Below are 11,698 nucleotides of genomic sequence, written 5' to 3'. Positions count from 1 at the left end.
AGCTCGAATTGCCAGCGCGTCGCTCTGGCAAGGACGCGCGAAAAGAACGCACACAGCACCAGCGCGAACTATTATGCGTCACAGCTCGACCTAGAAGCGCACTGCTCAAACATAAAGCAGACGCACGAAACGTACGAACAGTACATACAGGACGAGCGCGAACTGTCCCAGTCGTTATTTCTGTTTGAACAGCGCGCCCCTTTCGCAAACGCAGCCGCTGCAGCGTCGAAGCGACCTTCGTACGCTCTGTGACTTCAGCGCAGACATCGCGGGGAAAGCACAATACATACACCCCCCGTTCCCTCCCCCCCCCCCCCCCCCCCCGCGAGTCGCCCCCTTCTTCCTCCTCGAGATAGGCGCACGAAGACGACCACGCCCTGGGCCCGTATTCCCAAAGGCGACAATCGCAAAAGTATCGCCTTTGGTGCGCGCTGATTGGCTATTGAGCAAACCGGAAAAGTTAGGGCGCCATCTGGTAATTCCGCCGACGTCAATTTTGCGTCATGGTGCTCGACGGTGCTCTCGACATATTTGCAATAAGCGAAGGCACCGTTAACCGTCGGTTCGTGGTGAAGTAGCATTTGAGTGACGTAGGCGGTAGCTTCTAGTATTCAATCCTCGGTGGATATACGCAGCTTTTTTACGCTGAAGCTTTCATCGAGCATTTCCTTGGGGTGTTATCAGCACTCGTTCTTTGCCAGCGCGTGTTTTTTCGTGGTTTGAACGTCCCAGGAGCATGAACCGTGCGTTGCTCGCGTGGCTTATCGCGAGCCGCAACATGTGAGATCTTGAGACGATGTCGCTGCGGCGGCACGCTACAGCTGAACTCTCCGAGTACGCCGTGTTAAACTCTCAACGAAATACGTTTCACGCAAAGTTGCATTCTTTAAATATTATACTGTGCTTAAATAATCGAACAAAAAAACGTTGAAAGCACTTTCAACACGTCTTACACTTCAAGTAGCCACAGCCAAGCCGGCCAAGCCTGGCCACTGCGTAAGCAGCAGCACACGCTCGAAAACGCCGTACTCGGGTTGCTCTGCGCTCGTACAGTGCGCTCACTCCCGTGTTGGAGACATTCGTACTACCACGGCCAGTTGCAACAATGACGTCACAGGCAAGTCTTTTTTTTACTTATTGAACGCATCAAATTCTACGTCACCAAACGCGATACTATCGCCTTTTGCGATCGTTTGAGAATACGGGCCCTGTAGGCGAAGAGCAACGGCGTTTGCAAGAACGGGGCGACGATGTCCACGCGCCACGCGTGGACATCGCGCCATCTATGTGGTAACTCAGAAAGCAGCTGATGTAAGGTGTATATAAATAGCTCGCCGTTAGCAGGCTGAAAGACGGAGCTGTTCGTGGCCTAACCGTCAACGCCGCGCGCTGGAAAGCGGGAGTTCACCCGTTCGATCATATGCAGCTTTTCTGGACACCAGCGGCCTAGTTCGCGTGAACGACACCACGTGGCGTATCGACCTTAAAGAATTCAAAAGTCCCGCCATGACGTATGCAGTGACGCGGCACTAAATAAAAAGAATCAAAAGAAACAGTACACACGCCCCCGAGACTGTCGCTTCACCTCGGTGCGCAGAAAAGAGCGCTGTTTGTCGGCGTTATCTCGACGGCGACGACCGGCAATGAATTTGCGTTTTTCTAGACGTGCCATGCCAAATGTCTGGCCGTTATAGACGCGCGCCGCGATGCATGAAGAGAATCGTGTTTTTGTTTGTTTGTTTGTTTGTTTGTTTTGCTTGCTTGTTTGTTTAGTTTCTTGCGCTGCCGTAACGGTGGGATATTGGAGCAGCATGCTGCTTTCCGAGTTTCTTTTTTCAGCTAGCGGGAACCATATATTTTGGGTACGAACAGGATACTGTGTTTGCATAATAAAACCGAATTTCCTTTGGTGTGCCACTTGGGTGATGCTCGTTTGCTCCTTGCGTTGCCTCAAATTAGAACTGGATAAGTTTGAGAACGCTAGGAATGAGAGTAAAAAAAAGGAAGTTAAAGATAGCTTTTATTTGTTGTCATTTAGTTCTTATTGAAATGTGGCTGCCACCGCAAGCTTGGCGCCGTCTAAGCGGGTGTGCAAAAATGATACAGTCTTTGAAAGATGATCTTGTACACCGGAAAATATGAACTTGGATAGTTTTTTTGTTAGGAATGGACGTATAGTAGAACATATACGACTGATTTGTGTAATAATCTCTAGATCTGCCGTCTATCCTGCTAAAAAAGGCACTTATCTATCCTAATTGCATTTCTTCTTTTCTTCTTTCTTTTTTTTTTTTTTTTTCGTTTTTTTCTCACGGTCGACTAACTTATATGCTGGAGGTGATTGTCTTGAATCCTGTTGGCGCAGATACACCAATAGGTTACTCTAATGGGCTGGAAGTTCTCCTGAAGCTCTCCTTTCATGTTCTGTAGGCGCAGTCTCTTTCAACTTTGCACTACAGCAGCACAAAGTCGATCATGAATCACCTACTGGCCCAATCGTCCACTTTGATCAGCACAAAGAAATTCAGAAGAGCGAAACTTGGCGTTTTTGCGCTGACAACAACGATTGTCAATGCAACATAATATAGTAACTATTCCTACAACCTCTCAAAATCACTTCTTTATTCTGTATCACTCCTGATGTAGAATACAAAATGCACTTGACTTGCTCAACAACGGGTCACAAGACACATCAGAGAAAAGCGAACGTTTTAATTCCCCCTTCTTTCGTTCACTCAGCATATGAAATTTCTTCAGTTGTGAGTGGAGCTCCTTCTGTTGCCACGAAGATGTGCAGGCGTTCCAAAGAAATCTTAAGCCTTTCTTTCCAGGAGGTTCCCTTAAAGGGCCCCTCGCCAGGTTTGACAATTTTGAGCTAACGAGTGCAATGCATACACTGGGCGTTCACGATCACGTCTGCCAAAATTTGCAACGCTACGCGCCGCGGAAATGGGTCAAATTTCAAGGTGAACGCTGCTTGCCCTTCCTCTCGCGGGCGCGCGCTTTAGAGAATGAGAGGATGACGTACATGAAAAAACGGCTTTACGTAGATGGTAGTGCTGTGACGTCGCTCCTCCACGTAGACGACTGTGCTCTAACGTTGCCAACAGTAGCTCGTGACACTGCGATAATTATTTGACACGACATGTGTAGTTTTTGTGTAATTTGTTGCTTGAATAGATTAATAACACTTGAGAGAAATATTGAGACACACAAAAGGAATGTCGCGTCTTTTTCTTTTTTTTTTCCCGTTAATTGCAGCGAGATGCGGGGCTAATGTGCCTCCCTTTCCCATGCGTTCGTGTCCCCGCGGTTAGCGCATCGAGCAGACGCCAGCCCTGGAAACGAAAGTAATGTTCTGGCGCGTTCGAGCGGTCATTATGCTCATTTATTCTACCGCGTTCAAGTAAACGTTAATGCGGCACTGGCTCATGATACCGCCACTCTCGTGCCGGTACAAATGTCTCAACTTTCATGCCCGTCCCGCAGAAACAGGCAGTACACCAGAGAACGCCGACAAAACGCCCACGGCCGCTACATAAAAAAAAAAAAATTGCAGTGGCTTAGCTCGGCTATGCCAGGATATACGTAGCGTTATCAAAGGTTCAGCTGATTATTCTGAGCTTTTCAGATTTCCGCAGCACACGTTTAGCTTTCCGCAGCACGTTTAGCGTTCCTCTGTTCTTTCTTACGCTGAAGCGTTAATTTCCAGGCAACTACTTCGGGATCCGATGACATAAGCTTCTCGGCTCTTCTGCGCCGTTGAGCAGCATTTGCGCTCTCCTTCTCCATGGCGTTACCCACCAGCAAACGCCAGTCAGAGGCGCTATCAAGCGGCACCAGCGCACTGTCAGACGGCGACTGCACAGCGAAGGCGAATACACCATCTCCCGCTAAAGGGGACCATGAGTAGATGCGAAGCCGGAGCGCTTGCACGATCGCGTTCCGTTGGCGTTCGTTGGGCATGCTACCGAGCTCGCGTCGTGGAACGCGAAGAGCGACGCTACGCGCGTCGTATCTTCCATCTAGCCTGGTCGTTAATTCTCACAGGGCGAGCGGGGAGCGCGGTCGACAGGCGGGCGAGAGGGGGCAGTGTAGGAGAGGAGAGAGAAGGGGAGGGGACGCGCATGCGCTCGAGCTCATCGCGGCGTTGCGCAGGAGAGAATTTCGGCATGTCTAGCCCGCGTTTCAGAGGAAGAGTGGAAAGGGGGAGGGGAAGTGGAGAGGGTAATGGTAGAGGGAGGGGAAAGGGAATGCGGAGAGGAGAAGGGAGAGGGTGAGTGGAGAGGGAAAGGGGAGAAGGTGAGTAGAGAGGGGAAATGGGAGAGGGTAGATGACAGGGGGAATGGTGAGGGGGAGTGGAGAGGAGTGTGTGGAGAGGGTATGCGCATGCGCAGTAAGGGTGGTCACGCCGCACACCACCACCACCGGATTGAGCTCCGCCTTAAGATACTTCGCATCTAATAGCTGCGCGCGCCATGGCTACGACGTCACCCTTCTCGAATGCGCAGAGCAGCAGCGGCGAGTCGCGCGCGCATGCGCAGCACGGCTCATGATGACCCCCGCGAACCTGCTCTGGCTAGGCAAGTGTAGCTAACGCTACAAAAAGGTAGCGGCCGTGCAACGCCGCTCGCGTGCTCGGGCTGGCTCGGGCACGTCATGCGCACGTGACCATGCATGCGCATGACGTGTTCATGCGTATGGGTCAAGTGAAGAGGGCAGGGAAGGGATTTGGCTTGCTAAGGCTACACGGGGCGAGTGGCAAGGATTTGAAACTCGCGTCCTCGCATCATGGTTTCGCGCCGCTACAAACTATTGTTTTTCTCAGCTCGTAATGAACCGATTTGAAAAATTCTTGCGGCATACGGCTCTTCATTCGGCACACAACAACTTCCAGCGTCTAACTAAAATTTGCTATGTGGCCTGGTGAGGGGCCCTTTAAGAGAACGATTGTGTTTATGCGCACAGGAATTTTGATTAGCAGTTTTTCGCTCGTAGCAATCACTGAAAAATACCAGTCTTCAGCCAGATAAAGCCTAGCGAAATCTGCTTTTTCCCTTAATATCTACTGCTTTTCAAGCAGTAGTCTTCTTCCTCTGAAAGCCCAACGAAAAATGACCCATGTCGAATAGAATGATTACAGCTCCGCTGGAGGGTCTTCAAAACCGGAGCTTTTTTTTTGCACTTCATGATGCAAAATATCAGCCGCGTATTGAATCCTGGAATCTTCTGGCTTGATAGGAATGTCGAAGCTGCGAAGACATTCCTGGTTGGGGTTCTTCTTTGGCTCAAACGTGTAGGCCCACCTTGAAAGTCCCTTTCACTGTATCGGGTAGTTTTGTCTCTATTGTAGATAAGGAAATCATAGTAAATCAGGCACGTAGCCAGGATTTTTTTTCGGGGGGGCCCAAGGCCTAATTATTCGAAAGTCTTTTCATGGCAAAAAGAAAAAAAATTGCCCGGGAACATAAAAGGCTGGACGAATTTCGGGGGGGGGGGGCCCGGGCCCCCCGGCCCCCCCCCCCTTGCCTACGTGCCTGTAGTAAATAGATAGTAAGGAAATAGATAATTCAATATTAAATTTTACTGCAGCATAAAAGTTGCAATAGAAATACGCGCGAAAGCGACTAAGAAAAATTAATGATATTCCAGAAGATACGATAACTGGCATATAGCCTCGACTTTAATAATAGGGATATCGGCACACAGGTGAGAAGTCTGCTTAATGCGCATCGATAGCACAGTGCTATCATAGATGCACGCGTTTTAGAAACCACCCTCTAGACATTGTATTCCCTATCAGCTTTGTCTGAGTGGAAATAGCTAAAAAAATTGAATTCCTGTCAATCTTATAACACGTTATTTTAAATGCGAAGCATTTCTTAGCGAACTTCTGCGACTTTGAGCGTATCTATCTATCTATCTATCTATCTATCTATCTATCTATCTATCTATCTATCTATCTATCTATCTATCTATCTATCTATCTATCTATCTATCTATCTATCTATCTATCTATCTATCTATCTATCTATCTATCTATCTATCTATCCGCCTACGGCTTTGTACTGTCCTGGTCGCTTGGTTCATCGAATGTGCACCAAAATTGGTATGGCGTAACATGACTGTAACATAAATGACAAGTCATAGCATGAAAATCATGACACGCATGTCATGTACAGCATGATTTGCATGCTACGCTCATGGGGCGCTGGCGGCAGTTTCGCTAGCTTGATCTACCCCGAAATTGGTATCTTGTGACGTGACTGTGTAATGAACATAAATAACACGAGTTAACATGAAAATCATGACACGCATGTCATGTACAGCATGACTTACGTGCCACGCTCATGGGGCGCTGGCGGCGGTTTCGCTAGATTTATATACACCAAAATTGGTATCTTGTGACGGACTGTGTAACGAACATAAATAACACGAGTTAACATGAAAATCATGACACGCATGTCATGTACAGCATGACTTACGTGCCACGCTCATGGGGCGCTGGCGGCAGTTTCGCTAGATTTATATACACCAAGATTGGTATCTTGTGACGTGACTGTGTGACGAACATAAAAACACGAGTTAACATGACAATCATGACTCGCATGTCATGTACAGCATGACTTACGTGCCACGCTCATGGGGCGCTGGCGGCGGCTTCGCTAGCTTGATCTACCCCGAAATTGGTATTGCGCGACGTGACTGTGTAACGAACATAAATAACACGAGTTAACATGAAAATCATGACACGCATGTCACGTACAGCATGACTTACGTGCCACGCTCTGGAGCGCTGGCGGCCATTTCGCTAGCTTCCTCTACCCCGAAATTGGTATTGCGCGACGTAACTGTGTGGCGAACATAAAAACACGAGTTAACATGAAAATCATGACACGCATGTCACGTACAGCATGACTTACGTGCCACGCTCATGGAGCGCTGGCGGCCATTTCGCTAGCTTCCTCTACCCCGAAATTGGTATTGCGCGACGTGACTGTGTGGCGAACATAAAAACACGAGTTAACATGAAAATCATGACACGCATGTCATGTACAGCATGACTTACGTGCCACGCTCATGGGGCGCTGGCGGCGGCTTCGCTAGCTTGATCTACCCCGAAATTGGTATTGCGCGACGTGACCGTGTAACGAACATAAAAACACGAGTTAACATGACAATCATGACTCGCATGTCATGTACAGCATGACTTGCGTGCCGCGCTCATGGGGCGCTGGCGGCCGTTTCGCTAGCTTGATCTACCCCGAAATTGGTATTGCGCGACGTGACTATGTGACGAACATAATAACACGAGTTAACGTGAAAATAATGACACGCATGTCATGTACAGCATGACTTACGTGCCACGATCATGGCGCGCTGGCGGCCGTTCGCTAGCTTGGTCTACCCCGGAATTGGTTTTGCGCGACGTGACCGTGTGAGGAACATAAATAACACGAGTTAACATGAAAGTCATGACACGTATGTCATGTACAGCATGACTTGCGTGCCGCGCTCATGGGGCGCTGGCGGCCGTTTCTCTAGCTTGATCGACCCCGAAGTTGGTATTGTGCGACGTTACTGTGTGACGAACATAAATAATAGGAGGAGTTAACATGAAACCCATGACACGCATTTTCCTCAATGACATACAAGACGATGTATGCAGCTCTTTGCTGGCTGCTTCGCATTACATCGATTCCCACAATGGGTGGGATCTGCCGGCTATTTTTTTTTCTTAGATTAGGCCCTAAATCTACCCTAAATGGTGGCTCTGCGCTGTACAGCACACACGTGTGCTGTACAGCGCATTGCCACCATTTAGGGCAGATTTTGTAGTGACGCGGAAATTACCTCCTTGATAGTTAGAAAGTTCAAATATGTATACACAATAACCTTCTCAATATTTACTTATGGACAAATATTTGGGATCGTGGAACATGAGGTGAGCATGAGTGAGGTCACGCCTTTGTAGAGTAAATACTTACTCTGTCACTATATATATTCGCGATGTGCTTTCTTAAAGGGACTGACAACCGACCGAAATGTGTCACAAGACCCTGGCTGTGAATTACAGTGACATAAACGAGCTTTTTTTTTTCACCATATGATTAGGATTTGTATTGTTGAATTGCGCTTTGAAAGTCACAACGGCGTGTCGCGTTGCCTGACGGGCAAGCCTTCATAGTGCACGAATGAGACGTGCAGAATGCTCTACGCAGTCCGCTGCTATTTACTAAAGAAAAAAAATGCGTTTAAAAATAATGCGCACGGTATTAGGCATTCTCGATTTAATCTGTGCTTATAAAAGAGTAAAAGGAGTTGACGTTGAGAGGTGGCGTTGCCTTCGCGACTACTAGTGAACGCATGTCGAGCAACGGCGCATGCGCGCGGCGCTTTCTACATTGAATGAACTTCCAGGCAGCACATATCAAAAATCCGGAAAAAAATGCATTCCATAACGCTTGGGCTGTGGCACGGGCTTCGCAAGACACTGACCTATGTAGGCGGTGTCACGGCTGAAACGTTAGTAAAGGCATCTTTTCTTTTTGTAGTGAGTGCTACCCGCAAGGCATGCATTCCCTACACACACACACACACACACACACACACACACACACACACACACGCATATATATATATATATATATATATATATATATATATATATATATATATATATATATAGTGCATTATCGACACATTAGTCATAAACCTGAGGCGAACAAGCAAGGCGAGCTTGATCTGTTCATTAGTTTGATGAACCGTAATTCGGCGTGGCTCGGGAACACAGTGCGGAGGGCAATCTAGTGAGCGTCGAATACTTGCCTCATTGAATCGGTAAGCAGAACTGTAAAGCGAAAAGCTCTTGTTAGTTTTGAAGTCTTCTTCTTCGCTGTTTTCATTTACTATGTTGTACAATGCTGCTAACATGGGTACCTATTAAGGGAAAGTCATCAGTAAAGACAACATGCTTGTGTCCATGCCTGGACTTCCCTCTTAGTTACTCCCTCTTATTACTCTTTCAACGGTGTGAATTGGCGTTGCGGCAACAAAGGCAGTGTGTAATCGGCTAATATTCCCTATGAAATTACCTATGCTTTTCAGGAAAGCAGCGTACACTAAAGAACGTGTTGAAAGGGTGTCGTTTCGCCTCACAAAAACAGTCCTGATATCGTGCATGCCTCTCGATTGCATTATCGCCGCGCGCCCGGCACTTCCAGGTCACAAATGGCATGCACGTTATGAGCGTGAGACAGCATTCTTCACAGGAAAGTGGCGAGTGCCAAGAATTCAAGAAAGGAAACGCAAGCCAGCAGCAAAGCAGCCGGTTGAAGATCTCTCCGTCGTTGCTATGGCTAGCCACCCTACTATGGCTACGGCGCGCGCGGCCGCGCTCGCTTCCGAGTCTGCTTGCCTACCGTTCCCGGCGCCGGTCCGCCGGTCCCCGCCGGTCCCCGCCGCCGGCCTGCGCCAGTCAGCGGGGGAGGGGGGTGTGGGGTGGGGGGGGGGGGGTTTGGGTAAAGGGAGGGGGCACTTGCTGAAGGCCTTGACAGTTTGAGAGAAACACCTATTTTCATTATTCTTGTCGGTAAAACACCGCCTCCGTCAAACTTTTGGGAGGGGAGGCGGGCCCTTGGGGCATACCCCCTAGCTACGGGCCTGGCCTCTGGAGGAGCACTGCACGGGCCCGGGCCGGCCCGAAAGCCCAGGCCCGGCCCGGCCCGCGGGCCGGGCCGGGTAAGGGATTGTTGGATCGGGCCCGGGCCGGGCTCGGGCCCATGATCTTCGGGCTCGGGCCTGAGCCAGGCCCGTATTAGGCCCGGCCGGGTCTCATACGTATCTGTATAGTCACGCTCCGGACAACCGACACGTCACGTCGACGGGGATCGCTAAAGAGGCCGCCGGCTGGTTCACTTCGGCGTTCTAATAGACAGTTGTTTTGGAAGCCCTTAGTCCGGTCTCGCTTTAAGGCGTAACATTTTCAAAGATCGAAGGTGGTCACACGAAGACGACGAGACAGCCATCTTCAGGGAACAGCGAGGACAGTGGCTCGCTCTCTAACGGGTGTGCCTCGCTTTGACACATCCATGGCACTGCGGTGGCGGTGACTCGGGGAAGAAGGGTGGGACAAAGAACGTTCTTGTTTTGAACACGAAAACGTTGTGTACGTTGGGTGCAGTTGCCTGCCGAGGAGTCAACACGACAGCTTTAATTTATGTAACGCTGCCCAGCCTGGTGTATTCCTACCAGAAGCAGCTAGAGCACGTTTTTTTTTTTCATTGCATTGTGCAATAGATGAAGTTTACAGACTTGCTACTTTTACTCAACAGCCCTAGCTCGTATGCAATTGATGTAAAACTTAAACTAAAAATGTCTGCCATGTTTTTTTTTTTTCAGTTTTTAGAGGTATACTTTGTAGCCGTTCTTTGAAATAAGATTGCATGGTTAGCACTGCGTGCGTACATGAAACAGCCAGCTATGACTCCAATTATATTTTATATTGCCCTGCAATTATTTCGCAAGAGTGTTACGGGCGTAATTAACCGAAAGTATACACAGTACACAGGCACGTAGCCAGAATTTTTTTTCGGGGGGGGGGGGGGGGGGAAGGCCTAATTATTCGAAAGAAAGTCTTTTCATAGTAAAAAGAAAAAAAAGTTGCCCGGGAATATAAAAGGCTGCACGAAATTCGGGGGGGGGCGCCCCCCCCCCCTTGCCTACGTGCCTGCAGTACCAGTGAAAGTCGTGACACTGAAAGAAGTTTCCAAAACAGTCTCTAGAAAATATCTTGTGTGTGGCAGGTATCTTCACAATAACCGAAGGTTGCCTCCTTTATGCTCAAGGCATAACTAGCTGAAACGGGTCGGGTCGGGCCGGGCCGGGCCGGGCCCGAACCTTTCGGGCCCGGGCCGGGTACGGGCCACATTTAAGAACACCGGGCCGGGCTCGGGCGGGCCGGAGCATGGCGTTTTCAGGCCGGGCCGGGCCCGGGCCGGAAAAATCGGCCCGTGCAGTGCTCTACTCTGGACTACTAGGTGGCCCCGGTCGGTCTACGAAACTTCTTCAGAAGTACCACGGCCCGTACCGTGTGGTCTAGCAAGCCTCGTACTTCATATACGCCGTCAAGTCGCTTGAGACTTATTGTAATCAAACAATGTCAAGCCATGAGATTGTGCATATGGACCTGCTAAAGCCTCACTGTCACTGTGCAGCTGTCCGTAATTAGTCAGGATGGCTCTTTTTCAAAGGGGACGTAAATGTAATGCAAAAGAGCAGCACTACTTGCAGAAGCGGAGAACCCTGCTCCCGTAGAAAAAAGGCGACGATTCAACAATACAAGCTTTGCGTTGGTTCTACCATTACTGGTTACGTTTCTGCATCGTCTCTAATAGTAGAGTACTTCTTTAAAACGCTTCATTATATTACAATTGGCTGCCCTCATGCTTGCCTTGGTTTCGTTTTGTATTGCCTTCTTATGGTTGAGGTTAACTAAAATCTGGGTTCCTTTTCTTCGTTATTAAGTAATGGGTTGCGTGGTAATAAAAAACAAAACATTAGAAGTTTACTTGCTCTATTTCGAAAAGGGAAACCGAAGCTGCAACAAATATCTTGGTTGCAATGCTCCAGTGAAAAAACAAGCAACTAAATCTGCAGCAGCGTTGTACTAGTAATAATAATTGCTGGAGTTCTACGT

The sequence above is a fragment of the Rhipicephalus sanguineus genome, chromosome 10, assembly GCF_013339695.2.
Source record: "Rhipicephalus sanguineus isolate Rsan-2018 chromosome 10, BIME_Rsan_1.4, whole genome shotgun sequence".
Lineage (NCBI taxonomy): Eukaryota > Metazoa > Arthropoda > Arachnida > Ixodida > Ixodidae > Rhipicephalus > Rhipicephalus sanguineus.
This window is presented reverse-complemented; position numbering follows the sequence as displayed.